At 40.3% G+C, this 26559-nt stretch overlaps 1 long non-coding RNA gene across 1 annotated transcript in view; it reads right to left on the bottom strand.

Annotated features, from left to right (window-relative positions):
* The window catches only part of LOC311521849, a 32722-nt gene that overhangs the window by 2952 nt on the left and 3211 nt on the right, over positions 1–26559 (bottom strand). The window contains exon 2 of the long non-coding RNA XR_014711982.1: positions 10343–10410. This is a non-coding gene — a long non-coding RNA (uncharacterized lncRNA). The remainder of the gene's footprint in view (positions 1–10342; positions 10411–26559) is intronic.

Here is a 26559-nt window from a genome sequence, read left to right as displayed (position 1 = left end):
TAGAAAGAGTGAACTGGGAGAGAAAACACAAGAGCAGCTAAAATACTGAGTGGCTGAAGAAAAGAACAACATAGCAAGCAGTAGCAAGTTACAAAATGGCCACTTCAGAATGGCAGCTTCTTGTCTCTGCCAAAATTAAAAGGCCAGACACCCCCCCCCCAGTAGATTCTGGGAAAAAGTTACTATAAAAGGTTAACTGTAAAGTACGGAGAGTTGGTAGAGCTCAGGTACTTACAAAGGAAGATATTGCTTCAATCCTATATGTTTCACCACTTTATCACAGTAGGTGTTAGTGGGTCTTATCTTCAAAGAATTTAAGAAACCCTGCAGTCCATACTTAGTCTAAAATTCCACTTAGTCCTTTGGGAATTTGGCTTATCCTAATTAGTTTCAAGACTGAGCTTGATAAGTTTACGGACGGGATGGTATGATGAGACTGCCTACAATGGCATGTGGCCCATCTATGACTGCTAGCAGCAAATATCTCCAGCGGCCAGAGATAGGACACTAGATGGGAAGGGCTCTGAGTTACTACAGTGAATTCTTTCCCAAATGTCAGTTGGTGGGTCTTGCAGACAAGTTCAGAGTCTAACTGATTGCCGTATTTAGGGTCGGGAAGGAATTTTCCCTCAGGTCATATTGGTAGAGACCGGGGGAGAAGGGAGTTCACCTTCCTTGGCAGCATTGGCCCTGAGTCACTTGCTGGTTTTAATAAGAATAAATGATGGATTCTCTGTAACTTGAAGTCTTTAAATCATGATTTGAGGACTTCAGTATCTCAGCCAGAGGTTAGGGGTCTATTACCAGAGTGGGTGGGTGAGGTTCCGTGTCCTGCAATATGCAGGAAATCAGACTAGATGATCAGGATGGTCCCTTCTGGCCTTAAAGTCTATGAGTCTACGTTTTGGATAAGAATCTGAACCTTGAGCTTCTCCTACCCTCTGAGCAGGCACCCTCTTGAGAGGAAGCATGGTCTTGTGGTTAAAGCACTAGCTGAGTAATCAGACTAGCTGAGTTCAGTTCCTAACTCTGCAATAGATGTTCTGGAGGACCCTGGACAAGTCATTTAATCTCTCTTTGCCTTAGTTCCTCCTCTGTAAAACATGGATGATAATACTTCCTTTTTCCCCTCTGCCTTTTCTATTTAGGTTCTGGTCCTGCAAATGACAGTACACGGACAAACTGCTACCCCTATGCAAAACCCCACTGACTCCAAAGTAGAATATAAAGAAAAAGTATAATTATTTTTATTTCTGTAACACCTTGCAATCCTAACTGAGATCAGGCCCACATAATGCTAGGCACTGTATACACACAGAATAACAGACAGTCTATGCTCCAAAGAACTTATCATTTAAGAACTTGTCTACACAAAACCAGCCTGGCTAATTAGTTAAATTGATGCAAGATACTTGTGTGGACACTCTTACATCAGCTTAAGAAAGCACCTTATAGCAATTCAGCTTAAGTCAGTAAGGAACTGATTTAGGATAAATCTATATAAGGCAGCTGTAAACCTGTGTAAGAGTGATCTCAAAATAGAGTTGAGCCATTGAAACCAATTCAGTTAAATCAGTGCAATTTAATGCATAGACAAGAGCTGGTCATTTTTGGGGGTAGACCATATATTACTGTGTGTTTGTACAGTGGCCAGTACAATGTGGCCTGGACCTCACCTCAAGGTGCTCCTGTACTACAAATAATAATGAGTAATGAAGAAAAAGATTCTACTTTTCCTTGGTTTTTCAGATTGCCTGAAAAACATGAACCACCAGAATGTTTAATTCCGCAATTCTTATCTCAGCCACAGTTGACTAAAAAAGTGGAAGGGAACTATGAGGCGGGGAAGCATTTCTTCATGTTTTCATATGCCACTTGTTGCTAAGAAAAATATTTCCTTAGCATCTCTGTGAGCGCTGCACGTCAGCTTCACTGGAACTCCGCTTTGTCTGCCAGAGAGTATAAACCAAAGCAAATGTCAGAAAGATAGGAGGAGGAAGAAACAACACTTGAAAATTTGTCCCCATAGTGAATATTTGTACCCATGTGAATGCTTCTCTTTCATATATATTCATTTGTTGGTGGTTGGACACAAATGTACAGAATGGAACAGCACTCACCTATTTTCAGATCTATCTTTCTAGCGTGAATGGCATATTTCTGTTTGGGTCCTTTGTTGGGTTTGTTGTTTGTTTGTTTGTTTTTTGAAAAGTGGGTGTTGTTATTTGTAGTACAGCAGCACCTAGAGGCTGTAACTGGGATCAGGGCCCCATGTACTAGGCACTGAACAAACACATCATAAAAGTCATTCCATGCCCATGCAAACTTGCAATTTAAACAGACAAAACAGAGAAAGGAGGGGAGGGTAAACTGGGGACAAAGAAATGAAGTGACTTGCCTAGGGTTACACATCAGGTCAGTGGAAGGGCCCATGTCTCCTAACTTATAGTCCCTTGTTCCTTCCATTACATTATGTGGCTCTGATTGCGAAAGATACTAGACTGATAACCAAGGGAGTGGGCTAAACAATATTCAGATCTGAAAGTTCCCTACACTTCAGGGAGGATTAGCTCTGAGCTCTCAGGCTCATCTCAACTGCATATTGAAGTTCTTTATTTATCCACAGAACAGGTACCACATATTCATTACCACCGAGCTTCAGTCCTCCCTTCCAGGGCCCTGGAAAAATGTTGTTCATTTTCCATGCCCATTTAATCTGCAGCCTGTCTGCTAAGGATGCCTGCAAAGGGGCAAGTGCCAATGGTAGAGAGTCTGGAGGTGCTTTATATAAATATCCCTACCCACTGGAAACTATTCTGCCATCACCAAAATCACTTCACACAGGCCACTGAACAACCATTGAATGGTATCAGCCTGGGCTGGATGTAAACTGACCCCCTTAGAGAGCCTAGGCTACTTTCCCCATTACTAATCCCCAAATCACCCAGTCTCTCCTAGCTGCTGACTGACTCAGGCTCTTGCCCAGTGGCAGTGCTCTATGAATTTTCAAACAATGCATAACAGCATTTCTCATAACAGACAAAGGTTTCTTAAGTGACTTTCCCCAATTTCTTTGTATTGTTTTATAAGCCATCTGTTTTTAGCCAGAGCTCTTTTTCTCATGGATAAAAAGAGAGACCAAGACTTTGCTTGAATGCAAATACTGTTTCCAGCAGCTTGCTGGTATTTGCATAGAGATCTGCTTTCAAGTTTTATATATTAGTTTTTATACTGCAGGAGAAAGTTTGGATTATTCCATCTGAACAGCCTTGAACAACTCTATATCAGAAAGAGCCTGAAAAACTGGAAATACTTCTACATGCAGGCAGGGGAAATGTCAGGTTTTGTTCTTTTCTTTTTTTAACCAGGGAACTTGAGTACTCATGAAAAGTGTATGACTGATAAGCAGTGGGTGAACCCAGGTGTAAAGTCAACAGGTGCAGTTGTGCAGGCTTCCCCACATAGCTGAACCATGCAAAGGCGCGACCTATGCTATTCCAGTACTCAGTCTTTCTAGTCTGATAATCATGCCACAATGAGTGGCGCCTTTGCAGGGAGCACTAAGGCCCACTAGAGACTATATTCCCATCAACATATCAAGTTGTCACCCAATCAAGCCAGGTTTGCACTTCTGACAAAAAAGAATAGAGCATTAACCCACAACGCCATCTAGCTCCCATGAAAGGCATATGTTGTGAAATTATTAAACACACTATTATAACATTACATTACAAATGGTACCTAACTGTTTGCTTAGAAAACACAGAAAAGGACAATGATGGAAATGAATGAGAATCACCAACATGTTCATCTCTGTCCCCAGAAAAACGGATCATTGAAATTACCCCAGGCTACTCTTAATGCATAGATCCTGCTCAGTGCTCCAGAGGAAAAGGGAAAAACACTCAAGGCTCCTGCCAATATGCCTGAGGGGAAATTCTTTCCCTACCCCAGAACTGGCAATCAGCTTCACACATGAGCAAGAAATGCTACAGATAACCATGCCTCATGCTCCCACGAGTTTCTTGGTGCCTATTTTCATGCTATCCCTCAAATTTCGATCCCCTCCTTATTCTGCTCTCTGATACCACATAGGAATATAAGAATTGCCAGACTGGCTCAGATTCACTGTCCAACTAATTCAGTATCCTGCCATGGACAGTGGCCAGAACCAGCTTCTTGAGAGGAAGGTGCAAGGAACCTTGTAGAAGGCAGCTATGGGATAACCTGCCTCCAGGGAAAGTTATCTTTCTAACCCTCAAGAGTTAGAGGTTGGCTTAAGCCCCAAAGCCTGAGGGTTTATATTAGAGATAATCAAAAAATTGTATCCTTATTCCATTCCATCACCTTAGTTTCCCCACCAACTTCCTTCTTTGCCTGACTACTAGCTGGGTGGGCAAGTAACTCAAACTATCTCCAGCAGCCTCAAGTCTTAAAAGAATGTGGTTTTATAACAGATCTGAGAAGTAGAAATGGACCAGAGACAGCAGGTTTGGTTCCTCATCCAGATCCAAATTTATACAGTGGCTACACGGTGTTTGGTGTTTTGGGCCTAGCCCATCTCCACTACAAAGACTTGGTTCCATTGAGAAACCTGAGCCTCAATAAGTACAGATTGGAAATGTCCTGAAATGAGCTCTTTTTCCCCTTATTTACTGCAGCTGAATTCTACCCTGGTATTTGTTAATGTTCAGACTCCACTGCTTATTAAAACAAAACAAAAAAAAAGCAAGAAGAAGAAAAAGATTCCTCCTGATTTCAGGATGTCGGTTATATATGTAGTAAAAAAAAACCATGGCCATTGCTGTGGAATACAGGAAATGTTGTGAGGTATTTTTCACTGCAGCCACTTGAAAGCAGAACTGTTGTGGAAATAAAATATTCTTCTTGCTGACTCCGTTGAGCCAATAGAAAAATTGCAAGTCAGCAATTCTCAGGCAGCAACAATACTAACTGGACCGTATCCGCAATCAGTGCTGGTGTAATGTGCATTGCAACATCATATTTCCCTGAATTCTGTGCTTAGAAGTTTGATAAGATACAGGAGGACCCTTTAGCTCAGGGATCGGAAACCTTTGGCCTGCGGCCCGCCAGAGTAAGCCCCCGGCGGGCCGAGCTGGTTTGTTTACCTGCTGCGTCTGCAGGTTCGGCCGATCGCAGCTCCGTCTGGCCGCGGTTCGCTGCTCTAGGCCAATGGGGGCTGCGGGAAGCAGTGGTGTGGGTCAAGGGATGTGCTGGCCGCTGCTTCCCGCAGCCCCCATTGGCCTGGAACGGTGAACCGCTGCCAATGGGAGCTGTGATCGGGTGAACCTGTGGACCCAGCACGTAAACAAACCGTCCCAGCCAATCACGGGGGCTTACCAGGGCAGGCCACGTGGCAAAGGTTGCCGATCCCTGCTTTAGCTGATGCTTTGGATTTATTGCAAATAACAAAACTATAACACATACATATATTGGGTTAGATGTTTGGGTCCAGCCAAACTCTTCTAGGCGCAGGATCTGAGGAGAGGGTGCTTTATACCATGTTTCTACTCTCCCTATCCTGCGATACCAATCAAATGTACGGAAAGCTAAAGATCGGGCCAATTCTCTTTATGTATCCAGAATTAGAACTGTGTACTAAATGTACTTGCAATAATTCATAATTTCCATGCACAGCACAGAATATATTTTGAGGTACACAGCAAGTTTATACAAATCATTTCACATAGTTCTATGCAAAATACTGAATCCTTGTAATATTGCTTTTATATTATGGTTCTGTTTGTAAAAGTTTAATAACAAATGAATAATAGATGCTATAAGGATGTTAGAGACATGAGTAGTGTGTGTGATAGATGGTTATGGCCCGAGGGCCACATCTGGGAATAAAAATTTTATGGCGGGCCATGAATCCTGCTTTGAGCAGGGGGTTGGACTAGATGACCTCCTGAGGTCCCTTCCAACCCTGATATTCTATGATTCTATGAATGCTCACAAAATTAGGGTTGAGGTACGGAAGGGGGTGAGGGCTCTGGTTGGGGTTGAAAGTTCTGGGGTGGGGCCAGAAATGAGGAGTTCAGGGTCAGGAGGGGGCTCCGGGCTGGGGCAGGGGGGTGGGGTGCGGGGTGGGGTGAGGGCTCCAGTTGCGGGTGAGGGCTCTGGGGCAGGGCTGGGGATGAGGAGTTTGGCATGTAAGAGGGTGCTCTGGGTGGGGATTGAGGGGTTTGGAGGGTGGGAGGGGGATGCGGGCTGGGGCAAGGGGTTGGGGCATGGGAAGTGTCTCAGGGGTGCAGGCTCTGGGCGGTGCTTACCTCAAGCAGCTCCTGGAAGCAGCAGCATGTCCCTTCTCCGGTTCCTACTCAGAGGCGCGGCCAGGCGGCTCTGTGCGCTGCCCCATCTGCAGGAACCACCCCTCCAGCTCCCATTGGCTGTGGTTCCTGGCCAATGGGAGCTGCAGGGGCAGCACTTGGGGTGGGGACAGCATGCAGAACGGAGCCCCCTCACTGCCCCTACATGTAGGAGCCAGGGGCAGGTCATGCCACTGCTTCAGAGAGCCGTGTGGAGCGGCCCCTGACCCTGCTCCCTGGCTGCAGCGCCGGAGTGGGGCAAGCCCCAGACCCTGTTCCCCAGCAGGTGCTTGAGGGCTGGATTAAAATGGCCGGCAGGCTGGATCAGGCCCACGGACCATAGTTTGCCCACCCCGCTCTAGAAATTGGTGGAGATTATTATAAACTTGGATTATAAATAAACTATTGAACTATATAACAGTTGATTAGCCATTTCTTAAAACATCTACTAATCATTCATTAACCCCTTAAAACAGTTTATAAATGGAACTATAACTATAAAGTGTGACCATGAAAATTCTGCAAAGTGTTACAGGAAAGTTCTCACCATTTCATTTTATGTTATTTCATACTCCTTGATTTTCAAATTTATTTCACCATCATCAGATCAAAAATGATGGGCATGAATCATTTATTTAAAAATCATAGAGTTTCATCATGGGGATTTGGATTTCATAATCATGAATCAAAATTCTCTTATCAAACAATGTTACTTTGACAGGAAGCAGAAGTGTGGTATAGTGGAAATCTTTGAAATGAACCTTTAAGGTTAATGCCTCGTTTATGAAGGAAAAGAGGATAGATGTTGGAAGTGGAAGGACAGAGAAATATATTATACAAACTTTATACATGCATTTATGGGGTTAGAGAATGCAAGAGTGATAAACAAATAGAGTAGGAGGCATTAGCTGAAGTGGGGATGGACTAAATATAACCTAAAGGGATTTCTCCATTTCTAATTGCTATTAATCCATGAAAAACAGAAAACCATAAGTACATAGGAAGAAGCATTTAAAGATGTAATTCTTCAGTTGCAGGAATTGGGAACAAAAAGGGAGTTTAGACATAACTGTTTAACACAGAGGGTATTCAGCATGTGCAATAAGTTACTAAAAGGAACAATTGCAATAAAGAGCATCTGTGAGTTCAAGAGGGAATTAAAGGGAGTTTATATTATCTGAGAGGATGGGGAGGCACAGTTAATACAGAGACAAATGCAAACCAAATACAAATAAGTGACACATTAAGAAGCAAAGGCTTCAGTGTGGCTTTTCTTTCCTGCTCTTCAAGATCCTATATTCTTTGCAGAGAAACAAAAGGTCCATATTTGAAAATTCATAAAGTATATCTAAAAATAGCTGCTTTTGTCTTTGTCTATATATATATTTCTCCATTTCTCTCCCCCTCTTCTATTATTATTTAATTTACCTATTTGTTTACTTCACGGGGATGTTGTGAGATGTATGACCTAAATCCTCTGGATCCTGGAAGGGGCATGGAAGGACAAGCTGTGAAATAAGAAAACATTTCTTGCTATTGCATTCCTACAAACCTGAAATTAACTCATTGGAGGTTGAATGATCAGGAAGTATGGTCTTATTGTTTCAGCAGCTTTATAGAACATATTTTTAAGAACTATATTAGTAGAACCTAATCTTACTTGAATTTGAAGTAAAATGAAAGCCATATGATTTGTCTTTTCCTTCTGCAAACCATATTTAAAAACTTTAGAATAAAATATAGAAACCTTCTGAGACAAACAAACTTTCTCTTTCTTTGGTCTATCTGATCAGTTTACACCTCTGAAATGTACTTTCTCCTCACAAGAATCGTGGCAGGGGACTCAATTCATTGCCACCAAAACCTCCTATTTAGTACAGTTTCATTAGCAGGAGCAACAGTGGAAGCTGTAGTTTAACCAGGGCTCAGACATTTTTTATCATTGTACCGACTAACCTACCTTGAGGTGTCTGAACTACAGCTTCCCCACTGCTATCACCATTGGCCTCTTTGGCCAGGATTTTCAAACGTGACTAATGATTTAAGGTATCTCAATTTTTGGATGCCCGCCTGGAGATACCTTTCAAGGACCTGATTTTCAGAAAGTGCTGAGCAGCTGCCTTTTGAAAAATTGAGCCTCTCTAACATGTCCCAAGATGGACATCCAGAAATGAAGAATCTCAAAATCACTAGCCACTTTTAAAATGCTGGCCTTTGCTTCTTGATGTCCCACTTGTTTGTATTTGGTTGGCATTTTCCTGATTTTTACCTGTGCCTTCCCATCTCTATTCACGTTATTGCCCATCAACTCACTGATGCTCTTTATTGCAGTAGTTTCTTCTGGTTACTTATGCCACATGTTGGATACCCTCTGTGTTAAACAGTTATGTCTACAGTCATTTTTGGCTCCCAGTTGCCCTAATTTTTCAGTCACAGCCCTAAATGCTCTTTCCTATAATACCGAGTTATCGCAAATCTACCAGTGTTACTGAGCACAGAGTCTGCTCATGCGAGTCTCAAGAAACATACAGAATCATCTGAGATTGAGTTGAGTGGATTCTTCATCCCATTGACAAGCCATATCCATTCTTTTCACAAGAGTAATTGTCCAACGCTTTCCAGAATCCAGACAGAATATCATCACACTGGAAGAGTATGACACTGCATGTTGCTAATGCTCCTTATGAACATATCCAGAAGTACTTGGCTACTTTGAACAACCTCAGAACACATGGAATTATGTCATTAGAACTGGACGAATGCTGGGAAAAAAGTCTGAGTATAATTATTTTAATTGCTTTCATTATATTAGCACCTCTTGTCCTCACTTATCATGCATATCGTCATAAACAAGAAAATGGCAGGAATTTGCACTGAAGCCATGAACTTTAACTGACCTGACTCTTATTTATACTGAGGCCACTTTGCACCACTCTGGCTGTGTAAAGGAGCCATAAAGTAGATGTAATTCACATTTAAACAGTAAATGGTCCTTATTGAAAATGAGAATTAGGTCTAAGTGAATATTGTGGAATATTTATGTAATCTACTTCAAATTAGTATTTGTGAACATTCTCACTGGATACTGGACTATAATAGTTATGCTTCTTCATTGAGGGCTCAGAAACCTCAGAAACATGAGAGCCATGTATCAAATCACAACAGGTGTTATATACTGAATTGTTGTAATATACCATTCCTGAACAATCTACATGCCAAGAATGATCTATTGAGGTTATTTTAGCCAGACCAAGATCTATAAAATAGATAAACCAAGAAAACTGTGAGCTGTTCAAAAGCAATACCCTAACAGAAAAATTAGATGGCAATCATTAATGGAATGAATTCATTACAAATGATTCATCCATCTCTAGTTATGATTCACCAGTTGTTTTAGTTACCTAGTTAGTTACACTTCCAATCACATGAAAGAATATTTCATTGACTGAGTGCCTCTACTTTATTAATTATTACTGTATTAAGTATTATTATTATGTCTTTTAAGCTTAGGAACAAGCATATTAAAACTTGTTTCTGTTAAAACGTTGGAATAGCCCACACTCCTAGTTCTTTGCATAGGCATGATCTTGTCGCAAAAGCCTGAAAGACCTGGGGCGGGAAGGCTGATACAGAAATATATCATTTAAGTGACATCCAGACCAGTACAATCCTTGTATCAACAGAAGAATCTAATTTAATGGCCAAGTAGGCAAAAAACTTGAGTGGCAAATAACTTTAAGCTAACATTGTGAAAGTGATGAGAAAAATGATTGCAACACACCTTTGATTTCAAGATCACATACCCTTTCCTTTTTATTATTTCTTTATTGCACAATGGGTACCTTATTCTGGTGTTCACAGTGTAGCACAATTTTATCTAGGTTTTTGTCCCATTAAATAGGCCAGATGCAGTTATCTTTTGATAATAATGGGTTACGCGTATTTTACATAGGTCACAGCCTTAGGCTTATAAGCTCATTTTCACAGGCAAAATAAGAAACCTGTTCACTTGCATTTTGCTTTGTTTCTTCACAGACTAATTTGCTTAGCTGGAGACACCGCATCCACCCTGATGTGGTACCTGCATGAACAGAAAGAAAGTAATGAATTAATTTCTGTGGTCCGGATCAGTCAATAAAACAGTAAGTCCTTCTGGTGACTGTGGTTTACACACTTAACAATATGCAGTCTGTCCCTCACTAGTATTTACTTTATGTTAGCTGAGTCTTATATGTACTCAGTTCTATTTCTCAAAGGTGTATATAAATACGGTAGTTAATTTGGAAGGCTATCAAGAAGGTGGGATTCATAGACGATTTCATTTAACCAAAACATGGTGTACTGTGTCCAGAATATTTAGCCTCAATGTTATAAATGGACCATAATTTTGGAGTTGTCAGGCACAATTATTTCTGGAAATGCTTGTGCACAATACCCACATCTGCAACTTTCTTCAGTTCTTCTGTAATGAAACTTCCAGAAACTCCTCTGGTCAGGTAATGTTGTTTAGGGCTCAGTAATCTCAGAAAACTAAACATGGATATGGAAATACCCAGGAAAGAGAGTTATACATATTTGCATTTCACATACCAGAAACAACTGTATTTGCATAATACAGCTGAGTTCTTATTCAAACATTCCGTGGTTTTCTTGTGTCCCTTTCACTGATTGTTTCAGAAGAATGATTGTCCAATTCATTTTTACTGTCGTTATTTATTCCTGGTTCTTTTGAGTTTTACTCAAAATGATAGCTGAACACTTGTTTGCTGCTTCATATCTAGCAATGTCAGCCAATGATCAGACAAAAATGAGACCACAAAGCTATAAACATGTGAAACAAAAGAGTTTTAAACAAATTCACATCTTGTCACAATGGAGTAAATGCTCTTGTCTGGTCTTGTCAGCTCTCAGAGGCCTAGTGTTAAAATACTCTACCCATCTGGTCTCAGATAAAGCTTGGGCATGTAGGACCACTGTATTGAATTAAATCAATACAGAAGATAAATTTGCAAAGGCATATGTAAGTATCTATTAGAACTAAGTGACACTAGGAAAATTTTAAATATACCAGTAAGGGAAAAATACATGCAATGGGATTTCTGGTGTAATATATGTCTCTGCCTTTAGGAACACTAGCAAATCCACTTGGACTCAAGAAGAAAACAGACAATTACTTAAACCCTATAATGTATCTACAGGTACAAATGGGATTTAGGCAATTTATTATGCAGTTTCTTGCACATATGCAAATATAAACTAATCATCACATATGGGATCAAGAAGAAATTTAGCACTAACATCGTTTTTGTTGGAGTTCTGCCCTCCTCTTACCACTGAGGAAGCACCATCATATTCTTCTGGGAGTGACTGATTTCAGCAGACTTGCCAGGAATGAAGAGTTGTCATAAATTTTTCATGTTTAAACCCAAAGAGATTAGGGATAGGTTTTGGTACAAATGCTTAAGGAGGATCATAAAGGTCAAGTGAACATACAGAGTAAAGGATGAAAGTATCAGAGATGAGGAGGACACAAAAAGGTTAGAGAACAGAAACCACTAGTTAGTGGGCCTTAATGAAAGATCATCAAAGGGTAAGTGGGAGGTTCAGTGGAAAAGAGTCTGGAAATAAAGAGCAAGAAGGACTTTTTGGAAGTATAGGAGAAATATCATATATTATGATCACTGGAAGATAGATGAAATCAGCATTGTGAGGAGGTGATGGAGCAGTATTCTAGAATGCAATGCAGTGATTATCAGTGGCAGCATATCCAACTATCTGCCACACAAGGGTTTACAGGCTTTCAAAGCTTCCAGAGTTTTAATGTACATAAAGGGCCAGACTTTGATATCCTTACTCATGAGGAATAATACCTTACTCCATGAGTAGTCCCACTGACTTTATTTTATCAGAACCAATACAATCAGAATTTGCTCAAAGAAATAAACATGTTCAATCCTTGGTGTCTAAACTCAGGGCTTGGCTACATATGCAGTTGTTCCTAATCAACTGCATGTGAAGACATTCTTATTCTGAAATAAATCAGAAATAGCTATTGCACTTTAAATTCACTCTCTCCTTAATCAGAAACAACTAGCAAGTGTGGACAAACCATTAGTCTCCTAACTCCATCTTTAAGATCCTAAATAACAGTAGCTTAATCTCCAAAGGTGCTGAGCATGCACAGCCCCCACTGACTGCAGCTACTATTGATTTGTGTGTGCTCAGCAGTGCACGTCTTAAAATCGATTATATTTAGGTACTCACATATGGATTTAGGAGCCCAACTTCAAGCAGACAGGTTTGAAAATGTTGACAAAATTATTTTTCCGTTGAATTTGTGTTATTAGCACCAACGTACAAACATATAAAGTCAAGATTCCATAGAGGTAAGGCTCATATTTCACTATCCCAGTCATCAAGTGCATCACTCCCCTCAGGGCTGGCTCTAGGCACCAGCAATGCAAGCACGTGCTTGGGGCAGCACATTTCCAGGGGCAGGGTTCCAGCCACCCCTTTTGGGGGGGGGGGGCAATTGGGCTCTCGGAGCTGCGCCACTTAGACAGGGCAAGGGTGCCACATCCCCAGCCTCAGTGGGAAGGGGAAGCCCCAGCCCCGGGATGCTGAGCTGCCAGGGCCCAGCCGCTACCTGGGGAGGAGAGGGCGAATCCTGCCGGGGGGCCAGGGTTGCACCGCCTCATCTGCGCATTGGCTGCTGCGCTGCCTTGTGCCACCCCTTATCTCAGAGCGTCTCTGCGCGGCCAGGCGGGGGAGGGAGTAAAGCCCCTGCAGGCGCTGGGAGAAGGTGACATCACTCCCTTGGCTTCCAGCACCGCCTGCGAGCCCCAGCCCCACCTGAGCATGGGGCAGCAAATTTTTTGCTTGGGGCGGCAAAAACCCTAGAGCCGGCCCTGACTCCCATTGAATTTATAGTTAACATGTTAAAGATAATCATTTGGTGAAAGCTTTATGAAAGATCGGCATTTTATTCTTTAGAAAAAGAGTGATGAGAAATTAAACTACCTTGCTTAGCACAGACAAGAAATCACGGAGACTACTCATATTTCCAAAGTAAAGATTGTTCTTCAATTTTTTCATAAATTAGGGCCTAGTGTACACAGTATGGGCCTTTAATGTCTGTAACTTCTTCTGGCCTCAGGCTTTGAAAAAGAGGAGATGCAAAAGATTTCTCAAAGACAATATAATTTTACAGTCAATCCTTTACAATAGAGCATTCAAGAATCTGCATGAGGCTTTTATTCTACCACAGTAGTTCTCGGCCACTGGTACATGAACCAGCACTAGTCATTCGAATGTTTGTGATTGCTGCTCTAAGCTGTCCTTCCTGTTGTAAAGATGAGTGTCTTCATGCACCACTCCTGCCTGTCTGCCACTCACTACAGCACAATAGCCCTCAAAAAAGGATTGGTCTAGTTCAGTTCTGTAACTCCAGTGCATGCTACAGGGCATACAGCTGAACGGAAGGCAGCCTGCACGGGTAATACAGTTGAGGTCCCAGACGCAGATTCAGGAAAGCATTTAAGCATGTGCTTAACTTTAAGCATGTCAAGCACATCCTTAAGTGCTTTCTTAAACAGAAATGGATTCAAGCACGTGTTTAAGTTCTTTCCTGAGTAGAGGCCTATATCTGGTAAGTGGGTACAACTGACTTAAATGTTCTCAGATCTCTGGGTTTATTGTACCATCTTTTCTTTTTGTTATTTTTACTTTGAGGAAAGATTAGAAAAAACAAGATTACTTTTTCACACATGCTTGTAGAAAATGGTTTCTAATCACTGCAAGGCATGACTCATATAGGCGTTCCCCAGGATTGTTGTTAATAGTAAAGTGATAGGTGTTTGACTTTATGATTTCAACAGGAATGTAAATTCTATTGTTGCCCCTTTTCAAGTCTAGTGGCTAGTCAAATTTTGGAGCCCTGGGGATGTTCCAGCTGGAAGTAAAAATGGATGGAATCTGGTATTTTCTTTGATGCAGTCTTGTTTATTTACAAGGAATGTACAAAGTCCTGCTTCTCCAAAAAAGAACAAAAGAAGCGGTATCTTAGTTTACAGCCTCAAGTCTCTTTTGCCAATACTACTCCCAAAAGCTTTCTCTTGATTTTTCCAGGGTCGCTCTGTGCTTATATACTGCTTGGCTTTCTTGCATTTTGCCTCTGCTGCAACGCAGTTCTGGTCGCAGTTTGTGTGTGTTGTTACACATAAACATACATACCCTGGTCACCACATACCCAGTGGAACCACCCTACCATGATGCTAGTTTCTGGGCAGACTTTATTAGGCCTTGTTTTAGGTGTGGCTCCTTAACTGTCTCTTAGAGCTTTCTTGAATGAATGGCATTTTCAAGCATCAGTTTGAACAAGCTTTCACCCAGCTCATAACACTATATTAGTGATAAGCAAATCTCAAACATTCAGAATTCAGGGGCTGGCTTGGCTAAGCACTCAAAATTTGGATGCTGACCCAAACTTCTTCATAACAAATAATGCCAAATATCTCATTAATTTTTTTTACCCCACTTCATAAGGTCTAAAAAGATGACTCAGGTGATAGTGGTGAAGTGGCAGGTGAAAAAGGAAAAAAACATCACCTTTTGATCTATTCTAGCATGAGACAATATTATGAGTAGCTGTATGTCTCTATCATACAATACTTGCCTGGGCCTTGGTCCCTCAAGACCTTGAGTGACATGCAGCAGTGAGCCAAAGTCCGTTGCATTACAGCTCAGGTACGAGTGGAGGTAAAATGAAGGAACAAGATTTAACACTTGGCACTCCACATTGAGTGGTAAGAAAGCTCAAGCCCATTGCACATCTTCGCCCATATCCTCAATGGAGCAAGGTGAGAAGGAACAAGTCATGGAGGGAGAATGAGAATGCCTGAAGAGACATTGAGCTTAAGTGTGATTTTTATTGTGCTCATGAGATGCTTAACGGTGCATTTTCCTCTTATACCTTATTCCTGCTACTACCTATTGGCAGCTGGGCAGCAGCTCTCTCAGGAAGTCAAAATTGGGTTGACATGCATTTCCTGTCCTACCTATCACATTTGTCCTTGTGCTTATACACCTAACACTCTGCATGTGTCCTCTAGTGAATTCGTGCCTTCAGTGGAATGAGTTTGGTGTTCCCAGACAAGTTGACAGTGTCTATAGCACAAAAACGTTGCCAGAACTGGCAATAATGCCATGCAACCTTGTGGGCAGTTTCAAATAAGAGACTTAGGATACAAAGGATATAGAGACTGGACTATTCTTTAATGCAGAAAGTTGGTCCCTCCCTGCCAAGGTTAAGACACAGTAGCTAGGCAGTGTGGGAAAGCTTGCCGCACCTTGCCCTTGCTGTACTTGTTCTGTGGGTAGAGGATTTTATTCCCTTAGGGCTGTCAAGCTGGCCCTTTTCAGAAGTGTAAAACTCATAGGAAAAGGGAGAAAAATGTTTCTGAGACCTGCTCTACATTTAAAACTTTTACTAGCTGCATGTCAGTTAGGGGTGTGATTTTTTGCTGTTGTAGCTTTGCTGGTAAAAGCACTGAGTTGATGCAGTTCTACCAGCATAACAATGCTTTTGCTGGTATGTCTTACGTCGCACACCGAACTGGTATAAACTATACTGGCAAAAACACTTTTACACAGCTGCATGTACACTAGAAGGGTTTTCATGTTATCGCTATACTAGCAAAACTATTAAGTGTGACCTGACCTGAGGTAAAATCCACTTTTTCTGGTAAAAAAAACATGACATTCAGTTTTTCATGGGCCTGACAAAGGGAAAATTAGCTGCTTTTGTGTTTTAGACAGAGCTTTCTCTTCTTCCCCGCTCCCAGCTTTCTCTTGGAGTTCTGCTGCCTCACAAATCTGAAGCAAAGGCTCACACAAACTGTTTATTGTGGATCTCCCTTTGAAGCATTATACAACAATACCATCCTGCATTTCCTTAGGGCGGATTTCTTATCTCTATGATAGACGAGAACAATCACATATGTGGTGAGTTCAAACAAGAGCGCACACAATTACAGGAAGTAGAATGTTTGTTAAATGAGGGCAGTTTATAGAAAATCATTTTTATAACTGCGCATATATTTAATGACAGATTTCAAGAGCAAAGTTCCATAATGCTGTGATATCTCTACTGTGGGTGACACATACAGTACTTTCTAGAGATAATTAGCCAAAGCAGTATGCTCTAAGGCAGGGGTGGCCAATCTGTGGCTCCGGAGCCATATGCGGCTCTTCAGAAGTTAGTATGTGGCTCCTTGTCTAGGCACCGACTCCGGGGCTGGAGCTACAGGCGCCAACTTTCCAATGTGCCGGGGGGTGCTCGCTGCTCAACCCCTGGCTCTGCCACAGGCCCTGCCCCCACTCCATCCCTTCCCACCCCCTCCCCTGAGTCTGCTATGCCCTCACTCCTCCCCCTGCCCCCCAGAGCCTCCTCTATGCCACAAAACAGCTGATCGGGAGGTGCGGGGAGGCGCTGATTGGCAGGGCTGCCGATGGGTGGGAGGCGCTGGGAGCGGGGTGGGGGAGCTGATGAGGGCTGCTGACGTATTACTGTGGCTCTTTGGCAATGTATATTGGTAAATTCTGGCTCCTTCTCAGGCTCAGGTTGGCCACCCCTGCTCTAAGGTGACATGGTCTGTACAAAGTGATCTCTACTATACCTTTGCTCATTGAGTTACACTTATCCACATTGGTGGAATAAGGTGAAAATTATCCCTTGCATCTGCACCTCCAAGAGTAACAGTGTGGGATACAGGATTCCACCAGAGAAGAATCACTTTAAGGCCCACTGGCAGAAGCTGAGTGGTCGATCCATTGAGTCAGTGTATCTCCCAAACAACCTGCTCTGCTGTTGGGCTCTGGTGGGTAGCTGTAGACCCCACCATAGAACAAGAGTTCTGGGCCGCTCACTGTGCTGTCCAGGCAAACTCTCGACTACACAGGACCTGGATTGCATGGCTATAGATATGCAATGGAGACTGTGGTCGTAGGGTTTTTTTCTGCATGAAATCCATGAATTGAAATGTGTGAATAAAGGGACTGCTCCCATTGTGCATGGCCAGAGATAATCTGTTCAGCAGAAAACTTCATATAGTGATTCAAAGATATGCAAGGGCTTTGAGATACTTTGGGATGAAAGGCCCCATATAGATGTAAGCCATTGTTAGCAATACCACAACTACCATAGGAATTACTCCCAGAAAGGTTTTGTTAATAAACACTCCTCCAAAGATACTGAAAGAACTCGCAAATATTTCAACTAAGGCCCCAATCCCGAAAGCACAAACAGCTTTACTTTAAACATCCCAGTAGTTCCATTTATGTTAACCAGATTACTTACATGTCTAAAGTTAAGCACATGCAAAAATGTTTGAAGAATTGAAGCGATTGAACTTACTGTATCAGTTAAATAGAACAGAAAACTGAGTTACCTCCCTCCTTGCCAGAAGGTCCAATGCTTCCGTGACCAATAACGTAATCATTTTGGTATGACCATCTCCCTTGTATAAGCATTATAGTGTATTAAATCATGGCAATTAGTCTAAGGACTCCCACTCCTAAAGCACCTTACACGTGTATTTGAAAGTTAAGCATGTGTAGAAGTCTGCAGGATTGGGGCCATAAAGAACTAGTTAATAAATGAGCACTCCTTAAACTTTTTTCTCTTTGGTGTAATGCAAAAGTGGCTTGTGTGGAAATGTAGCTCTTGGGCTTAATCTTGCTCTGACTGAAGTTGATGGTGACACATTTTTTTTACTTCTGTGGTGCAAGATCAGATCCCTTAACTCACAAGAAGATTTATAAAACAAAGATTTCTGTTTTGTTTTAATGGAAGAATATTAGTCTTTTTAAAGCCACACAAAAATTAATACCTGAAACAGAGACCTTTTGTTCTTTGCGAATGTATGCAGTGTAGCTGGGAAAATAGAAAGAAAAAATATAATTTTTCTTCCTATACATTTCTATTGACTTTTGTCCCTCTGTATGTATGGATCTAAATAGTATTTTCCTTTTCAAGTCTTTAAAGTTAAATATTTACTTTTGGTTTCCCATAAATATGAAAGGTGCAGTTGCTTTTCCCAGAAAGTATAAAGATTTCTCTTTTGTTATTCAGTGTGAGTCAGATCCTCCCATCCCCATGTTCAAGCAAAGCTAACATAGAATCCAATAAGGAATAATTACACAGAGATGGGAACCAGGCCCAAAACTTCTATCTCCCAGTCCAGTACTTTCACTTTGAGATCATATTTGCTCAAGTTTTTCCTTTGAAACTCACTCCTCACTCAGGCAAAGCTTCCATCAACAGAAAGTGTGGCACTCAGGAGGGTCCGCAGAAGGAATTCAGAAACAGCAAGTGTGATCTGATTAACACTTTAAGTAAAAGCGAAACCAGAATGGCAGGACATGAAAGAGATTATAATCACATCATAAACAGTGTAGGATATATGTAAAGTGCCTACAATTTTAGAGTAATATATGTTAATTACTTAGCAGATTGCTGATGGCATAAAAGTAATTGCTGAGATTTCTGGGTTTCTGATATACTATACCTATCAGGATTTTATTTTTATCAGATTCTTAAAAGCAACTGACACTCATGACAGGATACCTCTGTGAAAGTAAATGCAAAGTTAGATAGAAAAGCTGGAACACTTCCCAGGGGTTTTAGGCTCTGTTCATGAAAAGAAAACAAATCTTGTGCCACTGAACTCAGTAGAGAGTTTAACTATAGACTTCGGTGGGAGCAGGATCTGGTCTATGTTCCACATCACTGAACTATAAAAGCTTGACGTATGCATAAGCTTGAGCCAGCGGCTATGCAGATTTTAGGTGACGTTAAGAAATGCATCTGCAACCTCCCATCTGATGGGGTACTGGTACAGCACCAGATGTGGGCATTGTTGTCTGCAGAGGGGCCATGCCCCAAACGTTCAGTGAATATGCTGAATCAGTGCTAAGCCTCAACAATGACCACTGCCAGGGCTCAAAGGCTGCCCCTCCCAGAATAGTAGTCAGGACCAGCTCTAGGCATCAGCAAAGCAAGCACGTGCTTGGGGCAGCAAAATTCCAGGGGTGGCATTCCGGCCACCCCTTTTTTTTGTTGTTGTTTGGGCAGTTGCGCTCTAGGAGCTTGGGGCAGCAAAAAACCTAGAGCCGGCCCTGATAGTAGCTATACCACCTTCAGCCCTTCCTCAGGCTATGCTGGGGCAGGGAGATATAATTTACAACAAAAGGCCAGAGTGAATCTGGCCCAATGCAAAAGAATTTTAATTTTTGCATAATATAAGGAATAGGGGAACAGCCAAGCATGTGAAAAAATAATACATCTTATCTCTTGCTTTTTTCCAAGCCCTAGAAAGATTATGTTCATGAATATCACTGCTATGCAAATGAAGAATGCAGGTATAATTTGCATACTTAATCAGTGAAAATGGAAGCACTGGCTAGCAAGGATAACTTGAAATAAAATGAGCAATTACTTTTAAATTAAAACGTCACAAACTGTTACGATGTATGAAGTTACCAAGCACAAAGCTGGATTTCTGGGGTAACAAACAATTGTCTCTTAGGCTATGTCTATAGTACGGACCTTACAGTGGCAGAGCTGTAAGGTCTCCTATGTAGCTGCTCTATGTCAGCAGGAGAGCTCTCTCCTGCCGGCATAATTAAGCCACCTTCAATGAGTGGTGGTAGCTATGTAGGTGGGAGATGCTCTCCCACTGAAATAGCGCTGTCCACACCAGCACTTTTGTCAATGAAACTTACGTCGGTCAAGGGTGTGTTTTTTTCATACCCCTGACTGACAAAAGTGCCAATGTAGACAAAGCCTTAGTTGCCACCACCACTGAGCAACTACTGCAGATATCTTTGGACATTTAGGCAAATTCACTATGACTATTTTCACGGTCCTTGTATGTTTGTTTTCCATCCATATTCTAGCAAATCAATGTGCTAGCAAGAACATTCGCAGAAACAGCTTATTTTTAAAGACTTGGAGAAAGCAAATTATGAATATGTAACAATGAGTATTCATTCTAGAAATATGATTCCAAGAGTTTCTCTCATTTGATCAGGCAACAGAAATAGATTATGAAATCTATATATGCAATCACAATTACCCAATACAGCTCAAATTGTGAATATCAAATATTCCCAATGAACTGCTGAACAAACAATCTAGAGATTAAAAAAAAATACAAAAATTATTCTACAAATAATTTTGAATTACAAAGAATTCAAGAAAATCACACAAAAAAATCTGGGCAACTCCTGAACAGAAAAAGAGAAATTTATTTTAAATTAGTTTTTGGTAAGTTTTTACCTAGCCCTACTTATTTTTTCTATTAACTTTGTGTTATTTTTAAAAATATATATTTACACAGAAAAAACAAACTATACATAAATGTCTCATAATATATTAACCATTTGCTACCTAACCTTAGCTATATTTGAAACAATTTATATATATGTATAAATGGATACATTATAAATCAATTATCTGTATTGCACAATTTACAAACAAAAATTTGTTTATAAAAATCTAGCTAGTTAAAGAAAAGTTATTAAGTTAAGATAAAGAATAGAAGCAAAGTTCTGAGGAGGGGGCTGAAGATGGGAATGGAAGGAAGTGAATAGAGAAGAGGGGGAAGGCTCAGGCCTTTAGTAGGCTCATTCAGATACTTCCAGGAAAAGCATCCCACATCCTACAGCTCAGCTACTTCATCGCTGAAAATTTTTCAGGGGTATTTCTGTTACTGTATACTATTCTTTCCATGGTGGCCAAGCTTACGACGTGAATGTTCCAGTCTTCAGTAATTGGTTCCTTTTTGGATTAATAGTACGAGTCTTTTAGCAACATTTAACATTCTGCTTAGCCAAAGGTTTTCAGATTTATTCAGCTTAAACATCAATTAGGTTTGAAATTACATATTTGGCTTGTAACAATTTTATTTGACAGGAAAAAATTAACTCTCCAATTAAGTTCTGCCTCCATATAGGGGCATTCATAGTACATCTGGGTTAAGTTAGAATCACAACACCAATATTTGTCTGATTTAGTGGCACCTGTTTTGAGCAATTACAGAGAGAGCCAATGCATCAATTCAGTATGATTTAATGCTGGATTAATCTTAAACAGAGGTTCAAGGGACAGTTCAGAACACTGACCTAGCCCTACTTATAATCAGAAGTATATCACAGGTGGAGATATTAGAACAGGAGAAATTTCTTGATGCATCTTTATCTATGTTGGGCTTATTGTTGTATCCCAATTAGCTCTGATCAAAAATGTTAATTTTCTGTTAAAATTTTGTTGCTATTTTTTGTTGAATGTTGAAAAATTCAAACCCGTTCTAATCACAGTACTGCCAGCAATAATAATGACCTACTCTGAGTTCAGCCTGTGAATAATGAGAATGCTCATAATGAACTCTTGAGAGCTTCAGGGGCTAATATCTCCCTACTGAAACCAGTCTAACACCAATGTAATTCCATTGACTTTAGTAATGTTACTTCTGGTTTACAGTGGCAGCAGTGGGATATCAGTCCCATAGACTAACTATAGAACCATCAGGTGTAGATGGTAAGTTGTTTATGGATAGTAAAATACCTGCTTCACCTCAGCCATAACCACAATGTATTGTGGTCCTCAGCGAAAATTTCAGCTCCTCCATATCTATCTATCACTCAAAGAAAATAGAAATGTCAGTGCTTCTACTGTATACAAATACTTTATCTAACCCAGTTGCATCTGTTAGTTCTTCTGGGACTTGCATTTCTGATCTTTGCCATTCTTCTTCATCTACTGAAGGAGAGGACAATATAATGTTTTCCATTTGCCAAGTACCATGTCAAGTACCATTTGCCAATCTACATGCTCTTATGATCCTGTACTTTTTTTAAGTGATTGGTAATAGTGTAAATCAGTCACTATGGGGTACTGCACACTCAAAATTCCTCAGAAAAGTATGAGTGATCACATCATACAGAGCTGAATGACTGGTTACTACGGCTAACTAATTTTACTCAGAAAAGTATGAGTCATTATACCATTGATCACAGGCAGAGTTGAATGGTTGTTTATTACTGCCATTTAGTTTTCATGAGGATTTTGTTTGTTTGTTTTTGTTCTTTTAAATATGCTGGATTCTGATATTTCCAAAGAGTAAGAAGATACATAGTTCATTTTATCTTCATACCATATACATTCCATAATATGTATAAACAATGCAAGCATGTGCCATCACAAAGCCTTTTAAAAGAATAATGCTTGAAATCTGGATGCATAACATTTAAAAGATATTGGAGATATCACCAGTTCCAGATCTAAACACTCTGGGAAAGTGCAGCTGAGCCCTTTTGTTATAATGGGCCAAACAAAATCCCAGATCTGGGCACCTCAGATATTTGGGAAAATTTAGATCCAGGTCAGAACTTCACAACTAGGGCACCATCTCTACCAGATATTTCAAAATTAAATTTTATTTCAAATAGTAATATGTACTTTTTCATTGAAATTGACAAATAGTCATTTGGTTTGGTCTGGAAAATGTTCCAGATGTTCTGATGTTTGTCCAAAACTGGGCTAGAAATCCTGCAAGAAAAGGCTTCTCGATAAAGTTTCCTGTACTCCTCATTTTGAGAAATGTAAGGAGAACCTTTACTGCAATAGTTCACCATTTCTACTTCTGGTCTTTCAGTCAGAAGCAGGAGCTGCAGAGTTAGGATTAAAAAAGAATATAAACACGGAAACAAATTAGCAATTTAAAAAACACAAAATTTGAAGAAGTATGTTAAGATTTTTCTTTTCCTGCGTAATTTTCATTTTTGTGCCATCTCTGCAGTTCCTGGTTCTGCAGTGGGAGTTGCAGTTTAGAAGCAGGTCCCATATTTCATCCTATAATATTATCACAAGTATGTCCAAGGGCAAAGGCTAAATAGTCCACACCTGCAAATGTATTATTCATTATTTGTATGACAGTAGTGTACCTAGAGACCCTGACTGAGATTGGGGCCCCATTATGTGATGCACATACAAACACACAGTAAGGTATAGTTCCTACCCCCAAGTGGCTAAACAAGGTGGTCCTGTGAAATCTGATGGGAAAAGTGAGCTGCATTTCTCCTCATCTTTAATCATTGTCTCAGTGAACAGGGAAGAGACAATTAATGCATTTTGGTAAATTTACCAGGTGGTAATCTTGTTCAAATGTTACTGTGTTATCCCCATAATGGGCTTGATCCTGTCCCATAGAAGTGAAGGGACATTTTGCTGCTGACTTCCATGGGAGCAAGATGAAGCATGAATATATTAAGCTCTCTATTCTGAGGACCAGGACATCTGTAAAATTGGAAGTGACAGCTTCAATTAAAACAAGAATTTTGTAACTTTCAATCTAAAAACCCGAAGAATTCACAACCTGAAAGTGTCAATAGGTGTGGTTGCCAACCCTCCAGGATTGGCCTGGAGTCTCCAGGAATTAAAGATTAATATTTAATTTAAAATTATGTCATGTGATGAAACCTCCAGGAATACGTCCAACCAAAACTGGCAACCCTATCAATGGGGCATGATTCAGAGTTAGGTTTTTTAAGGTAAAAATGAGCCAGTTCACATTAACACAGGCCAAGAGGCCACAGATGGTCTCCAAACACTCATGCACTCTTTTTTTTAAATTGTCATTGAAAGACAAGTTTCCATTTGAACTCAAATGCTAGGCCTCTGGTTTGAAAACCATATTGGGCACCCCCCACAGGGCTCAGGTTAAATTTATTCAATCTATTTTATGCAGCTACAGTAAGGATCAAACTCAGTTTTTCTTTTTTCCTAACAGGTTTGTTTCTGGTCATAAATTCTCAATCAGTGGGCAAGATAGGTTGCACAATTTAGTAAATAGTGTATTTAAAACATGTTTAAAGCCAAAAGAGAAAAGATCTGACAATGGGACATTGTCCTCATTTGCAGAATTGAAGAGCACCTTTTTTGATTCAGTAACCTTGCTGCACTTTGGTATGAAATTGCCCCTTTTTTTGTCCATAAAACTTGCATTTAAAGTGCTTCATTAGCATCTCTCACCAGATCAATAACGTTTCTGCAATCTTAACACTCGTTTCAGTGAAGCCACCGTGTTTTTTCTATCTATTTAACATCTAAAACTCCTTGACAAAGTTCCTTTTAAAATTTACTCCTTTTGTTTCTCCTTGTTTTTTCTGTAAAGATCTTCAAACTTCGATGTACTCCGAGATGACTTCTGAACAAAAATCACGTCTAACCCAGCTAGTAAATCTAGCCTCCATTCAATGGGATTAAATAAATGCTTCACGGCTATTGTAGGAGACTCTAAAAAGGATCCTGCATCTTTAAGAGTTTCCTACAATAAATTAAACACATCTCACCCATTGTAAAAGAAAAAAAAAGTGACTTAATCCAGCACAGGAGAGCCAGTGTAGATCCACAGTGATGCTATGCTTTAATTCCAAAACACACCCACAGATAAGAGAGCCTAAACTAACAACAACATTCAGTGGGAGCAGAAGTTTATTTCCTTTGGAATTCAGCCTTGGACTTCATGTCAACAAAATATAACAAGCCAAAAAAAAAAAAAAAAAGAAAGAAAGAAAAAGCCAACTCAGGACCTCAAAAATATAAGCACATGCTTAGACTTTTGAAGAAAGTGGTGCAATTTTAATTCAGATCCTTATATATTCCAGTGAAAAATATCCTTCTAAATATCTAACATCCCAAGGTTTTAGACTCTCAGACCCTAGGCCACAATTCAGCAGGGTACTTGAGCACATGCCTAAATTTAAGCATGTGAGTAGCCCTATTGAAGTCAGTGGGGTTACTCCTGTGCTTAAAGTGAGGCACGTGTTTAGGCACCTTGCTTATATAAGTGCCAAGTAAGAAAGCCCTTTGACCTCATGCATTCTTCTAAGTTAGAATGGAAATAAAGCTCTTCAGCTGATTTCCATTCAATTTTAATGCAAAAACCAGTAAATACAGAGAAATGCATGCAGACAGCTATCCCTAAAAAGAGTATCTAAAGTTAATATTGATATGGTTCCGGAGACTGGTAATGGGGTTTGAACAACTAAATCAATTAGAATCTAGCCCAACCTAGTAGTGACTGAAGGTCATTGTCATTTAACAACTGTTGAGTAGCCTACTTGAAATCAAACTCCTAATACACAAGTATTCACATCACAAAAACACCTCCATAGTTGATCCCATTTTTAGTAATCTCAGCAGAGGGAACACACATTAAATAGGTTTGGTGATTACTTTCACACTCCTGCTGAGGGTTGAGAGACATCAAAGGCCTGCAGTGCATTAGTTACTGTAGCTTGCAGTGTTACTGTCTGTACTGCACCTGTTCTACAGCTACACAATTTTTGTCTCTTGGATGCTAGGATGCAACTGAACTTCTCCAAAGTCTTGGACATATTTGGACCTGGGATTTTGGGATAGCATGCTGGAGATATACAGACCAGTTCTATGATCTAGATCCAGATCAAACTTTTCTAGAGTCCAGGGGATTTCAGGTGGAGGGTTTTTAAAAACAAAAAACAAAAAACACATCATCTGGTTTGTTTTGTTTCTTTCTCAGAGCCTCAGAGAGGCTGCATGGATTGTATGAGGATCCACAATATTTCCTGGATAGTTTGGAGCTTTGCCAAAAAGATCATCTGAAAAAAGCACCTAGTTTAACCGCAGCTTGTGTGAGAAGGATCATTTAAAAGTAACAACACATCTTTGGAAGATATAATACCTGCAATGCTTGAAGTATGTTTACTGCCAAGTCAATGAATTTTAAGCTGTGCCAGTGGTAAGTCAGCTCCAGATTTATTGGCAGAAGCATCTCAACAGAAGGGCAACTGAGGTAGGATCATTCTTATTAGGAGCACTTGTTGAAAAATGCAGACATTTTTCATGAACATTTGAATTTTTGAAAAATGTCAGGACCGCTATAACTTGGCGGGGAAAAAAAAAGAGTACAATTTTTTGGTGAAAAATACCAAAAAAAATTCATGAAACAATTTCACACAAAAATTAATGGAAATTTAAAAATGTTTGAGATGATTGAAAATATTTCCATTACTACTATGGACACAGTAATAAAATAATAATAAATATTACATTAATTATTATTATGAATGCAATATTTGTAGCTTCAACCCTAATGTGCAATTGCTAGCTTTACAAATATAAATTTAG

This window comes from Lepidochelys olivacea, assembly GCF_965140295.1.
Source record: "Lepidochelys olivacea isolate rLepOli2 genome assembly, chromosome: 6".
Lineage (NCBI taxonomy): Eukaryota > Metazoa > Chordata > Testudines > Cheloniidae > Lepidochelys > Lepidochelys olivacea.
Note: the sequence above shows the minus strand (reverse complement) of the source record. Positions and strands in the feature narration are given on the sequence as shown.